Source organism: Stomoxys calcitrans, chromosome 4, assembly GCF_963082655.1.
Source record: "Stomoxys calcitrans chromosome 4, idStoCalc2.1, whole genome shotgun sequence".
Lineage (NCBI taxonomy): Eukaryota > Metazoa > Arthropoda > Insecta > Diptera > Muscidae > Stomoxys > Stomoxys calcitrans.
This window is the reverse complement of record NC_081555.1, coordinates 180,272,417-180,290,901: the sequence shown is the minus strand read 5'-3', so window position 1 is coordinate 180,290,901 and position 18,485 is coordinate 180,272,417. Positions and strand designations below refer to the sequence as shown.

The following is an 18,485-nucleotide window of genomic DNA, read 5'->3' as shown; positions in this document are numbered from 1 at the left end:
ACTCTGAGAAGTTTGTGAGACAACCTTTCGTTTCTAATGAGCAGCATAAGCATGCATGTATTTGCTTTAAATCCACAATGAAGCTTCCTAATCAAAAAAATAAAAACAATGCGGACGCTCACGTTGTTTTAGTTTTCTGTTTCTTGTTTTATTCAAATTTCGCCAAAAAGGCGAATAATCAAAACAAACATGATAAGTAACAAAAAAACCCCACTCAAAATCCAAAACAAAACATATTTGACTAATTATAGATGTATTTGAGTGGCGCATTAGGAATTCGATATGAACCCTCCAGTATTTAAATTTGTTTAAACTTTTTTAATTTTTTATTGGTAATACAACACTTCACTCATAACCAAATAACGACATTTAAAAACCGTGACAAAAACGTTTCAGTCCATATCTGGTCTATAGCTTACCGGCGAAAATGTCACACTGGTCTGCAAGTGAAAGCAATTTAGGCTTAAAGGTTCTTGTTCTTGAACTAATGATAATTGGTATTTTAATTCTGATTCAAAATAATTAGAGTAAAAATTAAAAATGATCTATATTGGAGCCAGTTTATCCAATTAGAGTTAATGTTTTCGAAATAACATAAAAAGTCAAGTACGAAAGCCGAAATCGGGGTCTTAGTGATCAGTAGCATATTAGAATGAAATGCTTTCCCAGTATGCTTTTCAAAAATATTTCTACAGCTTTTTAACCCCCTCCATAGAAGGAGGAATATAAAACTTGATATATATTTACGAAAAGCATATAATGAACCTAAATTACTTATCATTCTATGTCCATTTAGCCAAATGTGTCCCATATCTCTCTGCCGGAAGCTAGCTCATTTTTTATCAAATTCAATTATGCCAATGATACAAAAAATCCTTCGACACTTTGATGATGCAATAGCAGATTTCTCATTTTATACCCACTACCGTAGGATAGGGGGTATATTCATTTAGTCATTCCGTTAGCAATACATTTAAATATCAATTTCCGACCCTACTAAGTGTATATATTTCGGATCGTGGAAAAATTCAAAGACAATTTAATGATATCCGTGTGTCTGTCCGTCCGTCTGTTGTAATCACTCTACAGGCTTCAAATATTGAGATATTGAGCTGAAATTTGGCACAGATACGTCTTTTTAATGCAAGCACTTTTTATCCGACTTCGCTGAAATTCAAAACAGTGGGTAGTTTTAAGCCTCCCGACATCTGCTCTAAGTATGGTTCAGATCGGACTATATTTAGATATAGCTGCCATATAGACCGATCTCCCGATAAAGGGTCTGAAGCCCATAAAAGCTTTATTTTTTATCCAATTTCACTGAAATTTGCAACAGTGAGTAGTTTTAGGCCACCCGTCGACCGACCCAAAAATGGTAAAAATAAGACTGTATTTAGATATAGTTGTCATATAGACCGATATGCCGGTTAAGGGTCTGAACGTCATAAAAGCTTTATTTATTACCCGATTTTGTTGAAATTTTAAATACAAAATTCAACAGTGATTTAAATTTATAAGACCACTCAATGTCCGTGCCGAATTTGGTTGCATAAGTTATCCAATTCTCATCGGATTGTGACGAAATGGGATTTACATATATACCCGAGGTGGTGGGTATCCAAAGTTCGGGCCGGCTGAACTCAAATCCTTTTTACTTGTTTCACTTACAAATTTTATCTATATATATTAAAGAGTTGCGTGAATGACTGACTGATCATCGCCAAGCCCAAACGGCTGAAGTTAGAACCATGAAATTTTGCACGAATGCTGGTCTGGGATCACGTTAAGGTACGAAATGGTACATATTTGCCCAGCGCGAACAGAAAGGGCTAGAATTATGTTCTTTGGCTAAAATTAAAGAGCGTCTCTAAAAAAATAAGCAATGGTACAAAAAAAAATGAAAAATCGTACCGGAATTGGTAGTATTTGAAACTGTCTTTGTTTATTGAACTAGACCTTGGATTTTTGGAACTTAGGTAAACTTTGGCAACCATAATTGGGTGAATACAAGAGTTTTTGGAAATTTGTATATTTAGGTACTAAAAAAAGTATCAAAAAGGTACGAAATGTGTGAACTTGTACGGGGCGGATGGATAATGTAGAATTTTGAAAATTGACTTAAAAGACATCTGGTGCAAAAGGATGAGGGTGAAAAAAACGAAAAAATAGTACTGGCAATGGTAGGAAACGTATATTTAGTACCAAAATTGATACCATTTGGTATTTTCTTTACAGATGGAGCTAGAGGTCTGAAATTTGGCATGCAGGTACAACTAAAAAATGAAAAAATATATAAAAATTGTTACCTTTTAGTACTTTCTCTTCTGTTGGGGCCAGAGGTCTACAATTTGGTACCAAAAAGTGCAAAATAGTACAAAATAGCTTATCTTCGCCTACAGCGAACGGGAACTGCTAGAATTAAGCATTTTAACAAACGTTATTGCAATATTGACAACAATACGGCCAGTAGAAGAAAACGTGCCAATTTTGGTGTAATTGGTACATTGTAATTGGTACCAAACTAACAAAATGGTACTTTCTTAACGGAGTGAGTTAAAGCTCTCAAAATTGGGATACAAGTACACCTTGACTATAAATGTTGGTTCACCAGAAGATTATTCTAAATCATTTATTTCGGTACTGAAACGTACTAAATGTTCTTTCTTTACGAATTGAACTTAAGCGATCAAATTTCATTTATTTATTCTTTGACAATATATAGAGGGCGACTTAATGATTTTTGTATTGATGTATTGCTATTCTTGGTACTTTATTCAAAGAAGAAGAGAGATTTCTCAAATTTTGTACGCAATTATTATAAAAGTTCATAATTTTACAAACTAAGTGACTACCTAGGTTCTTGGAAGAGCTACGCTAAAGGGGGTAGCGAAGCGGAACACCGGGATACTAGTATTTCATATAATTGATTTAAGAAGTTTCATGTTTGAGAGTAGTACTTATTGAATGGGCTCTTATAGGGGTTTAAAATAACAAAATTCAGAAAATAAATAAAATTAATTATTTGGTTATAAAACGATAACAGAAAAGGTAACGTTTTTGGTATTCTGCATCAACGACGTATAACGAACAGAAAATCGTCAACTAAACGTCAACGAAAAATTATTTGGTGTTTACTTCAACGAAAGAAATTGAGATTACTATCGGGTATTTTTAATTTTTTTTAACAATTCGAATACGTGTGATACAAAATCAAATATAAATCATCGAAAATCGCTTTATTGTTTTTCAAAATATTCCCTAACAATACAATTTTGCATGCGTTTGAGCCAATTGTCGAAGTACTTTTGCTATCTGATTGAGGTATCTCCAAAACATGCATTCTGAAACTGATAATAGGTCACATGACGATCTTGAACAACATCAATGGTTTTTGGACGACCTTCACGAAATTCGTCTTGGAGTGAACTACGACCACGCTTGAATTCACCACATCATCGATAAACAATGGTTCTTGATCGATCCCGATCGACAAAAATTTAATTCAGGTCTTCGATGCACTGTTGTTGAGGTAATCTACGTCGAAAGTTGTAAAAAATAATCGAACGAAAATGTTCACGATTTAATTCCATTTTTTGGGCGAGATTCACCTTTTAAGTTACTGTTAATAACACAAATAGCGATCGTATGTCAAAACGTTCTGAGTACTTATAACCTCAAAAATGTCAAGCTTTACGATAGAGCTGTCAGTTGGCAGATTGCAACACAAGAATTGTCTAATCCCGAAATATAAAAGGCAACCCGTAAACATGATTTTCCTTTTATGAAAAAAATGTTCGCAAAAGTTTTAGACGAATGTATTGATAACACTTTTCCTAAATAATTGCGTACATTTTATTTACATTTACATCATTATAAATCTGGTATTTGCATTTGTATCCACCTAAAATTTGGAGGCTTTTAGCTTTAAATCAGTTAGGATTGAAAATACCCAGAAAAAATATAGACCTTATTTTGACCGATTAAATATGGTATTGACATATAAAAAACATTTCAAACAAGGCGTTAACTGCTTTAATTATTTTTGACATTGAAATACCATTTTTTTTGTATCATGGCAAGAGATTGGTTAAAAGGCATACGTTGAACATATTTTTAATTGTACGAATTACATTTTTATTTACTAATACAAATTGCGAGTATCTATTTCTGCGTTCTGTTGCATTCTCTTTCACACATATGTAATGCGAAGAAGTGCGAATAAGCCAAATATATGTATGTCTAGTTTCTATCATATACTGACACACACTGGCATGGTAAGACAAAAAATATCAAGAAAAATAGAAAGTGTGGTTTTTATTTATCTATCAATAGAGCAAAATAATTTATTAAATAATAATTGTTAAGTAAAAATAATATATTTTAAAATGTGTTATGCTGAAAAAGTGTAAAGCAGAAAAAATTAGGGTGTGAACAAATGAAATAGATACATTCCAAACTAAACAAATTTAAGGACATGGATAAGGTTAGACGTGGATTTACAAATATTATTTTATTTTAATATGTTATTATCCCCATAGAGACTTCATTGGCTTGGAAAACGAGGCTGATGACGGAAGATAACAAATGCAGAATTCCTTCATGTGGATGTAGATTTCGTGGTGTTGTCCGCAAAATGCTAAGATTGGTACTTATTGTGATTCACTTTAATATGTATACAAATTATTTTGTCCATTATACTTTTTACAGACGGTATCCACGACGATGAAGAGAAGCTTATTAAGGCAATTTTTTCTTCTTTCTTTTAGAAAATATTAATTAAAAAATAAATGTTCACTTTATTAAGAACAATATATTACATGTTTTAATAATAAAGTAAAAATTATTTTGTTAATGCAAAAAAAAATCAATTATTTTCTTTTATTAAGTTGTTAAAAATGATGAAAGAAGGGACAACTTTCAATTAAATGGTTTTATTGAGTTAAAAACCGCTTGTCACAAATCCAAATAACAAAATTTTAATCAATAATGCAAATTCGTTTATAGATCCGATTTAAGCGAATTTTTTAATTGAAGGTACAAATTTCTTAATTGATCCATGTTTTTCATATTTTTTTGTGTAGACCAAATCAATCCATGTTCAGTATAGCTCCCATTAAAGCGAGGGCAAAGTTCCTATTCCATTTAGCGGAATGTTTGTGCGTTTGATTGTAAGTCTTCTTACACCTACATATGTAAAGTATTGTTCCACTTTTCTATAAACTGGTATAGTTAGCGAGAAACCCTTCTTTTAATTTGACTTGTGCTGAAAAGGGCCATATCCTTTCTACTTCACCTTCAACGGAACATTGGTGTAAGACTTCCAAATGTGTACCTCCATAAGTTTTGTATTCACCATCGCTTCCAATCCCGTATGTGATGTAGCTTTTGACTTGTGTTTAGTAATAAATGGAGCACAGCTCATAACCACTAATACTATGTTAGAGTCCCTGCGATGCATTAATAGAATTTTATACTAATCTTAGCGTTGTTTGAATAGATGGGAATCATTTTCATTTGCCACACATGTTTGACCGGCCTATCAAACTTAAAGAGATTTCCCTCACATTGGGTTTCTTTTTCTATCTAACCTTCCATGCACTGAGGTCGGACAGACGGTTTATGGTGGCCCAGTGACATTTTCATGTTCTGTTTGCTGTTTCTACTTTCATGAAGAGTGACAGCGGCAGCGATAGCAGCAGCAGCATATGCTTCTCAAATGAATTTTTAAGGTTTGCCTGGAAATTTGTGTACGTTTTTTCTTGACTATGGGTATGGACATGGTTTAACTCCCACAAATGTTGGGTAAACCATGTGGACAGTGAGAAGGAGGAAGGCCGGGGGCAGTTAAAATAAATCTTGTATACATTTTTGCCAATAAAATTGAAAGAAAATTAAAAGAATCATCAGCCACATTTGCTGTCAATGCCATTTTCCGCAACGAACTGACTTATCCGAAAATATAATTACTGTACCCAATCGAGTTCATTTGTGCGTGCCCAAGAACAACAACGAATAGCTACATTCAAAAATTATTGTACAAAATCACTCACTGGCTTACCTTAATTAAATGTTGCACATTGGCTTGAGTACAGATGTGGTTGTTCTTGTTGTTGTTATAGTATTTCAAATATGTTATTGCAGTTGTGGGTGGTTTTGTTGTACTAACTCGTGCTGATAGGTCGTTTTAATTGGCGAGGTTGATTAGTTTATAGGAATTTCCGTATCAAAAGCGCCGAAGCAACCGGCATATCTTATGGGTAACTCTCGATTGAGCCACAATTACAATTCTAATAAGCAGCAGCTGTCGTAGGCTCTCAGCAGCGACGGCGACGTTTGTTTGGATATCTGGTCGCTGTCGACGTAGATAGCGACGCCAGCTTTATGTTCATCGGCCTTACTTTTCTTTGCTAAGGGTATGGTATACACATCGGCTGCTCTAATGCTGCTGCTGCATTTGTCGGTGTGTTCTCGTAATTCCCATTGAAGAAAATTGGAAGGAAGGTTGGTTGATTAGGTGGTTGACTTGAATTTGTTTATAGTTGAATAGTTGTTGTTATTGGCGTATTCTGTAGAGAGAAGAAAATGTTAACATTTCAACATTTCTATCTTTTCGCACACAACCATCACTGACTGACGCGTTGTGATGTTTCTTTCGAAATGGGCAACTGTTTGTTTGTTTTGCGTTTTTCTTTGTTTACGTATATATGTGTATGTGTCTCGTCAACGTTTAAAAAAGAGGTTCTGTGTTGTATTTTCATCATCGTACCGTATAGGGAAATTTGGACGAAATAGCGACCTACCGACCGACAAAACGACCACAAGAATGCCAAAGAAAACGGACCACGGATCGATACAACACAGAACTGCACAGCTGTCTATAATGAGGTCTGCTTCTTCTTTTATTCACAGTCCCTCCGTTTTTCTCTCCTTCGCAAATATGTAGCAGTAGTGCACTCCAGAATTCTGGGATGTGGTAGCATACCTTTGCGCTTTGCTAATGGCCCACTATTCCAATTTAATGCTTACTTCTTGGGCTTCGCTCTATAATTGGACACGTTTCGCTTATTCATTTATTGACTATTTGTTGCCTTTATTTTACCTTAAAAGGAAGGAACATTACATATGGTGGTTGATTTATTTTTTCATTTTAGATTGGCACATCATTTATATATTTTAGTACGGAGCAGCTGTGCTTTTTTTGTTGCCAAACAAATTAATTAAAAATATGGCTCATACTCCAATTAAGCGGATTTTATTTAAATTCACCACCACTTTGATGGCCACATTTTTCTTTGCGGATTTTTTTGTTTCATTTATTTTTAATGGCACATTCTGAGACACACATCCGCACACACTCACTCGTGCATAGAGATACAGACACTTGATTCGCATAGAACTAAAGAAATAACTTCATTCTTTTTTTGTTTTTGGAAAACATCAATCACACATACATACACGTAAAACATTCCGCATACCTCACACATTCATTTCATACATACCGAAGTGGGCATACTAAACTTTAAGGGCATTTTTAACGAAACGATGGGGGAGAGAGAAGGACGAGGGTTGCAAAAAGGTTTTCTTCTTCAACATCATCTTCATCGTCATTGGGACTGATGAAATTTCACAAAATGGATGGGTAGGTATGTATGTACTTGGTTTTTTCAGCCATAAACAAAACTTAAACCATTTAACACTACTCTGAGATTCGATTTTGTTTTTTTTTTTTTTTTGCTCATTCACACATTGTTTTTTACATAATTTTTTATTTGATTTCTTAACAATTTCAACTCGCGGTATCACGGCGACGACTTTCACTTAGGCCAACATACGTCTCGAATACTACAATGAAAAATCCAACCGAACACTGACTGAATTGGATTTTCAGCTTTTTGATTGAGAGAAAAACATACGTTGGCGTCCGCAGCGAGAACATCGAGAGAATGTATCTGTTTTGTTATTGTATCTGAGAGGAGCGTAACAGTGATGTCAATCCGTTCAAAATGTTGTATGACTTTACTGCACAAGGTAAAACAGGGATGTTTTGTTCGCAGAAAAAAACTGCCACCAAAAAGTCTATTTGAATTGCAAAATTATTTAATAGAAGTTGTTTTATTCTATCCAATTGTGCTTTGCCCCATACCGCAAATTTAAACGCCAATCTCCAAGATATTTGAAATTAAATTGCTACCCAAAAACTAATTAATTGACTTGAGGCGACGACCACCAACATGCCTGCCTTGGGGAAATCGCGCAAAGAACTTCACACATGCGACCCATGGTGGAGACTATATAAGATTCGAATCGGCCAAACATAGCATACTTACTTTACTTGTTTATATGTATATACTTGGGTACAGAGAGTTTTATCAGCGTCATTTACTGGGAATGGCTAGCATCAATGAATTTGTTGAAATTCTTAATTAGCTCAAAACTCACATTACTGTAAGTATCCAGCATGTGTGCCTGAAATGCAGACTTACTTAGAAACTAATGTGCAATGGGACCCTGCATAGAGAGATTTGGAGTCCTAATACATATGTAGTTGTTTGAGGCGTCGGGTTAGAAGATCAACCAAAAAACAAGTAAGACTGGGCAAAAGCGGGGCGAAGCCGACCTTTTGATATCCTACAACACATTCGATATTCTGGATAAGTGTTTGAAACTTAAATTAACTTAAATTTGGATATTTTCTATATTTTGAACATAATTATTAGAAAATGGTGTATAATTTTTGAGTAGCCAAGGGCTGATAATATATTTGGCAGAAGCAAATCAATTCAAATTTTGACGTTTGTAAAGCAGAGTTCCATGTTGCTCGTTGTGAATAGATGCGCAGGTCTAATTCTATTTGTGAGCGGCGTTTACTTCCCGCACATATTTATTTGTTTATGATTTATTGATTATTTTGTTAAAAACATTAAATTTTCAGATTACCATTTGAAAATTGATAATAAATGTTACACCGTTGAAAGAAATTGAAAAAACAATATGTTTTTATTTGAGACATTTGCAACCTCTGTGTGAAATATTTGTGGGAAGGCGTCGTCATCAGCAATCATTCGGCTTTTACGTGTTAAGAAAATCTTGTTACAATAAAATTATTAATCCAAAGAGTCTTTTATCTGTGAACAATGCCCAAGTATTTATATATTCTTTTTGGAAGTATACTAAACAATTGTTTTTAAGCAAGCCATGGCTAATTTTCAATTTATATTTTTTTAGCAACAACACACTTTTGGAGGAGGGAGTATAACTATTACTGTTTTGTAAAGAAGTACATCTATTACAAGATGCTATTGAAAATGTCTTAAAGGTGCATTTACATATTTTAATTTTTCATTAACTACTAAAAAATTGTATATTAAACTTGCTCTAATAACGTGGTGAACTTCATTAAAACATGTCCTTCAAAACACGGTAATAAGCTTCAGTAAAAATTTGCTACAATTTTTTTTTCCATACAAAAATTTTTTTGGTAAGTCACAGACTACAATTAAGTGTGTAATTTTGCCTTCCGAAAGTATTTTTGAACGAGAATTTAAGCTTTATAAACAGGTTATAAAGAAAATGTTTAAGTAATTTCCATATGTACTTTAAGTATATGTACTAATTGCAATTTCTTTGAAAATAGGATATGTTCCCGTAGTTAAGCAAAATTTCATAAAAGAAGAGAAAATTTTCTAAAGCGGGATAAAATTTGTATACCAATTTTGGGTATATATTTTACTACGATACAATTTTTTTCAGTGTATACACCGATCAATATAATATGAGCCTCACATTCGAATTACGGTGCAAGTATCTTGGGAGTTGCCTACAGACGTAATGACCGATAACATTGGGAAAAAATTGAGACCGATAGCATATCAGATAACATCTGGGGTAAAATTAATGGGGGGACCGTAGCAACCTCAAATGAACAAGCAAGGCAATTATGACAATATGGAACTGAATTGAAAGATTATTCGTATTAGCACACTAACTATAAATTGTTTTGGGAGTAGAGCAGCAATTTTGAATTTTACTCATATCACATAAAAATTGTGGCGAGTACTGTATGTACTCGCCCATTTACTATCCTTACTTACCTTCATCTATTTTTGGAAATAATAGCTTTATACAATCGGAGGTGGGGACACTATACCAGACATGAACCAACTTAGGGGAGTGACATGGAAAACAATTCAGGATTTTGTAAGTAGCACGGAATGCCTTACTTAGATTTTCTTTTGCTAAGTTACTTTTTTTGTATTTAGAGCACACAACAAGCCGATTACTAGCTTAGGTGTATGTCCATAGCGGCATGGGGCCGATTAATATCTGCACCCTATTTTTAACCTAACCTAACCTTATACGATCGGAAAGAAGCGATCTTTAAAGCGACGGACGTATGTACCTCCCCCTCTATGTGATGGGGTGTATAAAATATTTTTTTAATAAAATATATTATGTTACCCACATTTTATTGCTGCAATATTGGCACTACTATTGAGCTCAGATACAAAAACAAAAAATTTTTAACTCAGCATTTTCGCAGCTTAGGCCGTCGTTTCAATGACTTATTCTCTTACCGTTGTTGCCAACGCTTGTTAAATATTATAATTATCGTCTAGGCTTCTGTTCTTTGATGGTTTTAAAAATTCCTATGCAAAATTGAAATGTTCATAATTAGAAAACTAAATTTTGAACATAAAATATTTAACCTAAAATTAAAACAAACCTAAAATATATAAATTAGGAAAAGTAACAAAAATGCCAAGAACTTAGCATCAAATTCATTACCAAAACAATTTACATGTAGATCAAATGTATCGTAAATGTAAAGAGGCAATTATGCTTATTACAAAACGTAGCATTTGACCACCCAAGTTTCTTCCTGCGAACGGACCGTATGCTCTATAAACGCGGACCTCTAAAATAGTGTGGCCAGAAGGCGGGTGATAATGGGAACGCCTCAGGGAGGTGTTTTCTCGTCGATTCTCAAGAAAATAGTAATGATCGAAATCCTGCTAGATCTCAACAGGGATGACGTGAAAATTATCGCATATGCGGACGACGTCGTACTACTGATACGGCACAAATTTCTGTCGACATCATCGAAGGGATTTATCGTTTTCTAAACTCAGGATTTCTGTGGACAGTATGGCGGCCCTCAAGGCATTGGGTTCGAGGACGGTAAGATTGAAGCTAGTGGCGGATATTTGAAATTTCTGATTCCCGTATACGATAATCTTGTAATTTCTTCTTATATCAAGAAAAAATTGTTAAAAATTACACATAGAAATCATAGAGTTAAATTATCATTTTTCTATTTACATACACATTTTTGGTTTTGAATTTAGTTCAAACTTCAAATACTTTATCAGCTGACACAAAAACGGAACATAAAATTTGGTTTTTACTAAATTCTACTTTCCGGTTACGGTCGACAGAAGTTCGGTAATCGTTTGCATGTGTTTTCATAAGGCAAAACAAGACAGCTGACACGTTGTTCTACATTAACTGCATATTTACGAGAACATGACCTGGTTAAAGAATAATCTATATTACTAACCTACGGGAAATGTGTAGTTAATTGCCCCAAATATACCGGTCCTAAACTGGAGAATTGGTTACCTGCCACAGAGCATATCCTACTGGGAATGACAAGTTTCAATTGTCATAACTAATGATTCTCAATTACTTGTTTAAAAGTTGCTTAATTATTGTTAAAAATTGCATATCCGTTAATTATATTTGCTAGCTAATGTTATCTCCCTTAAAAATACTTGCAAAGTATACTCATCCTTTTCGAACTGTCCTAAGTCTTGGGACAGTTCCTACGGTGTTAGAATGGTGGCAATTCGTCACCGATAATACTGAGCAACAAACCATTATGAAAATGGTCGCTCGAGGTGATAGTGACAGGATATATTCATTTACAGGTAGTGGCAGTTGCCCAACAACAAAATATTGAGTACACTATCTGTCAAAATCAATGATTAGTGCAACTCTGATTTTGTGTATGTTACTAGTTCGCGCCGTTTTTCGTTATTTGTGTGTGTTATGATTCTTAACTATAATACACACATACAACTAAAACTCGTAGAAAGATAGTGTACATCGCGAGAAAAAATTTTACTCAGCTGTTTACGGTACACTACCTGGTAATTATGTCATGTGCGTTTAAAATAGCATTACTTTCTTACTCGCTGTGTTTTCCTCTTTTCCAAAGAAATACCTAAAATATCTCCATACTGCAACGTTCGCATTTGCAATTTTGCTTCTTTCTTAGAAGCAAAATAAAATATCAAATTTCTAATCGCTGAAGAAGGGTGAGACACCTAGTTGATATTCGTCTATGACACAGACGACTCTTAATTGTGAAAACACAAACGTAATTAAGTGCAAATTTGGACAAAAATGTGTAGAAGTAATCTAAATTTCAGAATCGATTCTTTATTTCTTAGTTTGGTGTTTTCTTTTGTAGAGCCTCATCCATTTGACGTAATTGATACGTCAAATAATCAGGACTCTCAAGAGTCTCAAATGACCGAGGCCTTCCCAATCACGCCAACAGCAGATCTTGGCCTTCATTGCACTCAGAAAATTGCTTATCGTAAATAGGAGTTAATTACATAATACTCGTAAGTCCATGATATTTATCCATGATTAGTTAAAAATTAGTTAAAAGAGTGAGAAAATAAACATTGTACGAATAAAAGTAACTACTCGTGAGTATAGATAAAATAGCTTACAATTAATGGGTAGTTAATAATTTTCCTTAAACGATTATTTTAGAAATAACCAAGAATTTTACTAAACATTGGCAAAAGTATATCATCGATGACAATACCTTTTCTGAAATTTATTACTAAGTGAACTAATTAAAGAAATAAAGATTTTTAGTTCAATACAACTGAAACGTTCATTCCAAATTCATTTTTTGTGTTCACTAATACATGCTCGAAAACATGGCGAAACAATTAAAGGTGGTTTCATTTGTACAACAACCACAAATCATATGGTGCAATCCATCAAGCTGATCGAAGTTTTGACAACACACACAAAGAAATTTGTGTGCGTATGTGTATACGTGTGCGTAAATGAGCAGAGAATATGCGAGAGAGAAGATAACAACAAAGAGAGTGCAAATAAAAATCTTACATTTTAATGCCGTCAAATCTGGCCGGCTGTTAACAGCTGTTTCCGTGAGACCACCTTATTCAATCCGCCTTGGATCGAAATTAAGAACAATTTAATAAACACACTTCCAATGGTGAGACATTGTGTCTATAAATAGAACATAACAAAGCTGAACAAAATAAGCGTGGCCTTATTTGATGAAAAGAAGTCAGAATACGTTTTGCTTTTGTGTTGTTAGTAAATATTGAAATGGGAAAATAGTCCAAGACTCTAACAATACTGATGTGGATGAATGCATAGAGCCTCTGCTTTGTAAACAATAGGTTCTTGGTTCAATACTAGGCTGGGACAAAAGGTAAGGTTTTATATAATTTATAATTGCAATGTTTCATATTATATTTGTCTTCTTTAAAACAACTGAACAATTGATAGCGTGGGGATGGGAGACAGGCGGAAATAAATGGATTGGGTATCTAAGATGTGGATGCTCCGGAGTGTTCGGAAAAGGAGGGTTTTTCAATCATTTTATCTTTAATTCTAAATGCTTTTTAGTTCATATTTTACCTGTGGGAAGTTGAAAGTGGACTAAAATTATGTATAAACAATTTCGTAGCTATAAAGAAATTGTTGAATCGCAACGAGCATATTATTCGTTAGCGCTATAGGAAGTTCAATATTTCCCAAATTTAATTCATTTTAACTAGTGTTTAGGTTTAAAAATTTTTGATTGTGGGTCCAAATTTTCTTTTAACGCTGGCTTTGCCGTCTATCCGGGGACCCCCCAACTTACTGTGCGTAAACACATCAGTATTTTGTCTATAGGCAGGCTAATTTCATACAAAATTTTGATATAGAGGGACGTACAAAAAGTATCGCGAATTGAAAATTTTCCAATATTCCAAAAAAATGGATCCAGAATATATTGTGTGAAAAACAAAATTGAGTGCGTGAAGACATTTCGCAATGTTGGCAATAGACGCTTCTTCTAAAAAAACTTCTCTCCAAAAAGGTGTCGCACTGCGGCACGCCGTTCGGACTCGGCTATAAAACGGAGGCCCCTTATCATTGATCTTAAACTTGAATCGGACTGCACTCATTGATAGGTGAGAAGTTTGCCCCTGTTCCTTAGTGAATGTTCATGGGCAAAATTTGCATTTGACCGTAGATCAAACCAAAGGTGGTACAAAATGAAAATTCCTGAATAAATAAACTTTTTCTTTCTTTCTTGGCGATACTTTTTGTACAGACCTCATACTATCACCCATATAGTTTGATCTTCCCATTTCACTTAGAAACCCATGTAGTCCGCATGAGCCGCCATGTAGACCAATTTTCCCGAGTCAACTGTTTTGACTCAGAAAAGATATATTTTTTGTGCAATTTTACTGAAATGTGTGTTTTAATTAACACATGTTTGTCTCGACCGTAGCATTTGGGCAAGAATTTAGAAGAAGCAAGACTTTTAAAAGATTTTATCTTCTAATTCAAGCCGCTGATTGAATACCATTTTACATAAAAAATTAAATCCTATTTTTTTATATTTCGTGTTTCTTTAACTGAGGTCCAATGTTGTCATTTCTACAAATTGCCATCCTACAACTTATGTAAGTACATAGTAGACATTTTAAAACAGACGATCATGGACTCCGAATACAATGTGAAGGATGTGGTAGACTTTAAATCAAAACTCAGGAATTTGGAAATAACGGACAATGAAATATTAATTTCCTTTAACGTAGTGTCATTATTCCCGAGCATTCCGGTCAAACTAGCAATCCAGATGATTGAAAAAAATGTGAAGATATAGAAAAATATACTCGCATACCTTGTGATATTTTTAAGGAATTAGTAAAAAGATACTAATCAAGGACACCAGAGACTTTAAATATGAGGAAAGGATTTGTGAGCAACTTAAGGGTATGTTGATGGGTTCTCCAGCATCGCCCATCTTTGCAGATATAATCATGGAGGATCTACTTGACAATGCATTTGATAGTGTAAGCAGACCGAGGATTATAACTAAGTATGTGGATGATATCTTTGCGATTGTCAGAAAATCAGATGTGGACAAAACATTAGAAGCTCTGAACGCATAAAATCCCCAGATACAATTCACAAAAGAAGAGGAAACCGATGGAAAATTATCGTATTTGGATTGTGTCGTTCATAGACATAGAAACTCGTTGAAAATCGATTGGTACCAGAAATCAGCAGCCACAGGATGATTAATTAACTTTTATTCGAAACATCACAAAAAGATAATAATAAACACCGCCAAAAATGTTATCAGGAGAGTTTTAACCATTAGTGACGAAGAATTTCACAGCCAGAATGAGACGAAGATCGGGAACATTTAAGGACCAATGATTTCCTAACATACACAATAAATAGTTTGCTAAAGAATACCAAACAAACCACCGAAAACAAAACGGAGAGTAGGGAAGGAAAATTATACAAAACCATGACGTACATAGAAGGGTTTTCGGAAAGACTATGTAAGTCAAATATATATAATAACGAAAAGTTTCAGCTAGCATTGAGAACAAAAAGAACGGTGAATGAACTTTTCAGGAGGAAAAATCCAAAGTCCAAAAAGAGGATAAATCGAACATTGTTTAAAGTATCTAATGTAGCGGTGATAAGGACAGCATATGTCCGATGGTATATTTTGGCAAGACAATGATAAAGTAAAAACCCGACTATCATCCCATAAATCAGCCCAAAAAGCTGTGAACAAACCACCGGAACAAAAAACAGCCCTTGATACACACTGTGCATCGACTGGACACAGACCCAACATTAATGACGTTGAGATTTTGGCTCAAGACAATCACTACAGACGCAGATTCACTATCGAGATGCTGCACATCATCGACATCCCACCGGACAAGAGAATAAACTCCGAACGAGATAGAGAGCTGTGCAAAAATCTATCAGCACATCGTTAGAAAGCATAGAAATGCAACAATAGTTGGCAGCAGAATATTTTAAAATGTAATGTATTTGAAAAACAATATTGTGAATTATGTTACTAAAATGTTTTAAATTTTGTGTAATAATCTATCCTCGAAAATGGTTTGACGAAGTCGACCGAAATATTGGAAATAAATTTTTCGCATGACCTTTAGCGGATACTATACACCAAGCTTCATAAATATAAAAAGGTCAACTATATCCCCCCAAACATAACTAAAACGGAAGGCACGCCGTAATTTAACACCCATAATGACAATCTACAAAACTACCAAACATTGGTATAATGATCACACATATTATATCACCAAACTATATTCGAAACACCAAAGATAGGCAGCCAATCTTAGGACAGTAACATTTCTAACAAAATCCAATCACACAGACATTATGCCAAATGTTATCACCAATACAACAAAACACACATATATCCCCTCAAAACGTCATTTCCCAATGTCAAACGAAACTTCATTCAAACATTTTTTGTCTTTAATAATAAGAGGCAAAAGTTATGGATCCTATACTACCATTTAGATAAACTATACTTCACTTTAGGGTTTAAAATATTTTACCAAGTATGTATGACAGTTGTGGTGTAAAGCAATGATATATAAAATGCACTTGTGTGCATTTTATATATCAAAATTACAGCCAAATAATGAACAAATTAAGAGATTTATATATCTGTTTGACGGCACTAAGATTGCGTCTATAATAGAGCCTAATGATATTTTAAGTATTCAAAACGGGTTTAAAGTAAAAATAAGTACACAAAAGCTAAGACTGCTGAGTGTTTAAGATGTCAAAGCACAGAAACGGCTTTCATGGGAGCAATTAAATCCAAATATCTCCAACCAGTCTTCTTACAGCTATACAATGCAATTGTCGAATATAGGTTTTTGATTAAATATACCGAAATACCATATTTGGCTTTTAACTATTGGCACCCCCATTGAATTGTAAAATCTAGACATTTTAAAAATGGAATCTTTACATAAAAATCCAACATGATCATCCCCAAACATCTGAAGAGAACATCAATAATTACATCGATGCATTTTAAAAAATGTTATATTTGGACTGAAGTTTTATTTATCGTTATTTCTTGTATACATATACATATAAATAAATATGTTTATCGTTTTCCTTTGTTTTGTTTTTATAGTAAAGATAAGTTGTAATAGTAGAGATACTTTATGCTATTCATTCATTATACATACACTCAATTCAATTTCCAAATTGCAAAATAAAAAAAGAAACTAATTTTATAATAATAATAGTACACAATAATAATTTTAGAAATAAAGTCCAAAACATTATCCAACGATAATGGATTGAGGGTTAGTTTCTATGTCTGGCTTACAGCTCCTGCTAATGTTATCCTACCACTTAACTAAGAATACACAATTACATTTAAGTTGGATACGACTGGCTGGCACCATCGTCGGTCGGTCGATCGGTCGTTCATTGAAATCTAAAGATGTTCCTTATATATATGTATATTATGTATGTGTATGTAGATCTTCCAGATATATGGGTAATAACTTCTTGCTTCATTTATGGGGGAAGTACTTCTGGAGCGCCATCCATGAGATGACTATTCCCAGAAATTGGTATTTTTGTACATAATTCCAAGAAGAAGGACAGGATTTCAATTAATTTTAACCACATAATGCGATTGTCATAATACCAGGAATACCTGACATCATTATAAAATCGGAATGTGTGTATTTGTTCAATAAACTTTTTGTATTAATCTATGTGTGTGTATGTTTCTTTGTGTATATGAATATGTATATTCGCCCTTGGGCCTAATTCTCGGAGATATGCAATTCGAATTCATTTAATACATAAATATAAACGTGTCAGATTATTTCAAGATTTGCACATAAATTATAAAGTGTATAAAACCTGCATGTCCTTTAACCAGAAACTTTTAACCAATATTGAATAGCCAAGGCAGCATTACTCACTCTTTCATAAGTTCGAATGACGAGTAGTAACAGTTGCCAATAATGCGCAATAATTGAATATCCCATGTTTTCAGTTTATGAAATAGCTGATAAAATTTAACGGACGCAGAGAAAAGCCAACAGCCACATACTCTGCCATAGCGATATATTTGTTGAGCTAGTAATTAGATGGTTTGGCTTTGGTTTGGTAAGAGTGGAAGTCCCTTACAGACTTACTAACGAAGTTGTGAAAAATATTATTATCTGCCCTAATTACAATGACAATGCCTAAAGCCAAGTATGCAGATGCTTTAAGGTCTCAATTCATCAATGAACAATGAAATGTACAAGGAAGGAACAGGGGCAAACTTCTCACATATCAATGAGAGCAGTCCTATTCAAGTTTAAGCTCAATGATAAGGGGTTTTCTTT

The 18,485-nt window shown here is 34.0% G+C and overlaps 1 protein-coding gene and 1 long non-coding RNA gene across 10 annotated transcripts in view; one reads left to right on the top strand and one right to left on the bottom strand.

Annotated features, from left to right (window-relative positions):
• Positions 1 to 4,778, top strand: part of LOC106083008 (uncharacterized) — a 33,715-nt gene extending 28,937 nt beyond the window's left edge. The window contains exons 2-3 of the long non-coding RNA XR_001220585.2: positions 4,539 to 4,645; positions 4,708 to 4,778. This is a non-coding gene — a long non-coding RNA (uncharacterized LOC106083008). The remainder of the gene's footprint in view (positions 1 to 4,538; positions 4,646 to 4,707) is intronic.
• Positions 1 to 7,834, bottom strand: part of LOC106083007 (diacylglycerol lipase-alpha) — a 48,825-nt gene extending 40,991 nt beyond the window's left edge. For 2 of the 9 annotated variants that reach the window (XM_013245806.2, XM_013245814.2), the window contains exons 1-2: positions 7,500 to 7,834; positions 6,059 to 6,566 (exon numbers count right to left, since the gene is read on the bottom strand). The gene's annotated coding sequence lies outside the window, so the exon portion shown is untranslated. The other 7 variants (XM_013245815.2, XM_013245816.2, XM_013245810.2 and 4 more) reach the window with 6 other exon arrangements.
• Positions 7,835 to 18,485: the final 10,651 nt, after the last annotated feature.